Source organism: Triticum dicoccoides, chromosome 6A (genome assembly GCF_002162155.2).
Source record: "Triticum dicoccoides isolate Atlit2015 ecotype Zavitan chromosome 6A, WEW_v2.0, whole genome shotgun sequence".
NCBI lineage: Eukaryota > Viridiplantae > Streptophyta > Magnoliopsida > Poales > Poaceae > Triticum > Triticum dicoccoides.
The window spans coordinates 613,742,342-613,746,199 of NC_041390.1; the positions used below are offsets into that span (position 1 = coordinate 613,742,342).

Consider the following 3,858-nt stretch of genomic DNA (forward strand, 5'->3'; position numbering starts at 1 on the left):
AAAGGGGGATTTGTGTTTCATAAGAAATCACCTCACAGGAACATAAATTGTTGTTGCTGCTCCTCATACATATGAACCCTAAATCTCGGCACCATGACAACAGGCTCTTTATAACAAGCATAAGAAATCTGGCAAGTTCTGCCTCTTCACTGTGACTTGTGAGTTGCATCGATTTCGTCTCTTCATTGTGAGTTGAGTAGTAGATTAGGAGTGCGGATTTTTGGAGGCCGAGCTCCAGTGAGCTCGGTATTTTGAAAAAATCAAAAAGCGTATTTAAAAGTTCCAAAAAAATCTGAAAAAAATATCATGAAAACTTATATGTATTCTGCAAGAACGTGTTAAATTTCGTCGAAAAATGTTGTGATTTGTAGGCTGTACAAAAATAACAAATTTCTGGCCCAATAACAAAAATAAAAGGCTCATTAAAAAATGTGTATTTGTCTTTTTCCTGTAGGCCGCATGTAAACGTATAACACTGTGAAATTTTGCATATACATAGTATACATGTGCATGTGTGTTCAAAAAATAAATTTGGAATTTTTCGTGTTTCAAAAAAATAAAAAATAAAAACGAGCTCACTGGAGCTCGGCCTCCGTTGGCATTTTCCGAGTAGATTAGCCCCTACCTTCATTTTCATCTCTTTTGTCTTTGGTGTTCCTGACTTCTTTTGTCGATGACCTGAATTACGAATAAAGTGTTCCCAGGGGCAAACAAAATAATGTAATCTGGAAAGGTAATTTCATCCATGTTTTCATCATATATACCAGGGAACATTCCATTCAGGTTTTAGTCACTTCGCAATGTGTAATTAAAATATCACTTATGCCATTCTCGATGATCCATGAAGGTAACTACACACGTCATGTTACAGCAAGCCAATCCAATAATGCGCAATATATCAACAAAACACTTCATCATAGCGAAAAATCACTTACGTAACCAAAGACACTTCAAAAAGATCGTTTTAACTCCCACGGGTTACTTAATGGTAATTCTACAATTGTGTCGGCTTTTGTTGCTTACTTCTGAGCTCAATGCCCAGCACGGTAAGACCAGACTTGCTTTCTCCCATGAAGCTGACGGACACCTCGTCACCACCGTCACACTCCTCGTTACGGAACTCACCCAACTCCACCTCCATCCAACCATCGTCTTTTTCATGAGGGAAATGAACTTCCTCTCCGGGAGGATTTGCGTCACAACTAAGACTCCCTCTGCAACCTTGCACACAAACTTGCCGGGTCGACTCCCTCCCGGTAACACCAACGGAAGTCACCTCGTATGGGAAATCGAACTCATTGTATACATATGCTGGCTTGAACACCAAGTATATGGCATATGTTGTGCTTTGTGAGAGCATCTTCCTCTATATCTTGCCTCGGATCTCCAACTCATTGACACGATAGAACTGAGTGTCTTCGGAGAAGAACCTGCACGTTGCAACCCACAGTTCATAAGTAGTAAGTAGCGAAAAGCATCAAAGGCAAAGGCACTAAATTCGCTATGGTAAAATTAAATGAGTATTGTATAAGATTCGAGGCTTGAACCTTTTGTCTTCTTTGCTGCAGTTAGGGGGTGTTTGGTTTAGGGACTTTTTAGTCCCAGATACTAGAAGAAGTTCCTAAAAAGTCCCTATGAACTAAACGGGAGGGATTTTTTCTACAGGGACTAGAAAAAGACTTCACTGGAGAGTCTTTTTTGATTAGTCCCTGGACTAGAAAAAGTCCTAGGACTTCTGAACCAAACACCCCCTTAGAAAGTGCACATAAACTGGCCCGGTGCCAGCCCTTGCAGCGCGGAATCTGCAGCGCCCTCGCAGAAATCGTGAAGTGCTCGACGCCGGTAGCCCTGTCCAGCTGCATGCTCTGCACGAAGTAGTTAAACGGAAAACGACATCAGATTGATCTTATTAAACTGCAAGAACGTATCGCATGGACGATTGAAAAACATTAAGCAGCATCTGACTAGCTAGCTGAGTTCGTCGGTATATAATGTACCACTAATTTGTGTGGGAGGAGAGCTGGCTGGTCGGAGAGGCGTCGGAACAACTCCTTCTCTTCGTATGGACGCGGTTCTGCGATTCTGTTCTTAAGACGTTGTGGAACTTGATCATATATATGAGCCTGGCATGGTACGTAAATCAGACGGAGACCATGGCGGAGTCGGTGAGCTGAATAGAGGCGCCAAACCAACGTGGTGAGAGAGAGAGAGAGACGCGTCCGGAAAGCTGAATAGAAGCACCAAACTGCACTCTATTGTGCACGGCACGTACTTTTTTTTGGACGAAATGCTGACGATGCAGTATTTCATTGATTTCAGTTAGAAGGAGAGAATGTTGTTACAGATGTTACAAGTAGTGGTTACAGAGGCAGTACCCCACCACGGCACGTACTGAAAAGAATAATTTGACATAACCTAAAACTTTCAGGTCAAGTCCTACAAATAGATCACATGATGCACAGGAGGGAGCACTTAGATTTCCCTGGCATTCCAGAGCTAGCACTAATGGCTACAAATAATATTAGTCAATAGGATCGCCTCCCATACATCAATTATAGACAGGAAAATAACTAAGAGGAGCAAGAGCTCATGGACAGCCAGCCGTGGACTGTGAAGCTGTGCTGAGCATCACCCTGGACGACTGGCACTCACGGGTCACGGGTGGCAACGGGCAAGGAAGAATTCATCTTGAGAAATTGCGAAAACAAAGGAATGTCAAAACAAATCATCTGAAGGATAAGATATGCCGTACAGGCAGAAGATAGGGTGACTCGTCCTCGTCGCGCTTGCGATGGGGAAGACGAACAGCACGGGAAGGATTGAACTTGAAGGAGAAGACATGCATGGGTGCAATCATCTTCTCAGCCTGTAGACAATTATTTTCTTGTCGTGATGCTCTAGAAGCTGAGCTCTGTGGTTGTATGGAAGGTCTTTTTATGCCCATTTAGAGAAGTGAAGCTCCTATTATAATTGAGATGGACTCCTCAACTGCTGTGGCTATGATTCAAAATGAAGAGATGGATAGATCGGTCTACTCTTCCTTGGTGAAGGAGATAAAGTTTTTGAAAGGCTTAAGGGAAACTTGTGTTACTCATGTTTGCCGTTCTCAAAATAAGGCTAGTGATAATGTTGCTACTTTTGCTAGACTAGAGAGAAGAACTATGACATGGCTTGCTTCTGGTCCACCTGAGACCCTAGATTTCGTGCAAGCTGATTGTACTGATATTTTGATTGAGTAATACAACCTTTTCCATGGCAAAAAAAAGAAGACATGCATGGGTGATGGGTCGCCCTTGCAGTCGGCGTTTGGATCAGCAGCAATTCAGGTTTACTAATGACTAGCCACAGTTGATGCTTAATTACAAGGAAGGAAGTAGGTTGACATAAGCGCACACACACGCACACAAATGATACAAAAATGGTAATCCACCCATTGATCGTATATAGGAGTAGATTATAGAGTGGAGTATTATTTTGTTGCAAAGGAGAATCCCCTCAAAAAAAATTGCAAAGGGATACAGAAAAAGAATTGATGTCTGAGCCCAGGTTCGAACTGGGGACCTTTAGTGTGTGAGACTAACGTGATAACCAACTACACCACCCAGACAATTTGTTTGCTTCTCGAACGACAGGCTATTTGAATATTCATCGGCGGGTGCACGAGCGCATCCAACTGGATTACGTATGGGCCTCTAGCGGCAGTGCTTTTGGGCCTCTGGTTGGGCCTCTCGAAGCCGATCAAAGATGTTGACACTTGACAGAGAAAAAGGCCTACTACTACCCCTCAAAAAAAATTTGTGTATATCCCGTAGAGGTCATCCTGCGTCGCTTCCCAGCGAGACGAGCGGTATGGGTTAT

The 3,858-nt window shown here is 43.0% G+C and overlaps 1 non-coding gene across 1 annotated transcript; it reads right to left on the bottom strand.

Moving 5' to 3' along the window:
- Positions 1 to 3,533: 3,533 nt before the first annotated feature.
- Positions 3,534 to 3,607, bottom strand: TRNAV-CAC. Its single transcript has one exon. It is a non-coding gene; the product is annotated as a tRNA-Val (tRNA).
- Positions 3,608 to 3,858: the final 251 nt, after the last annotated feature.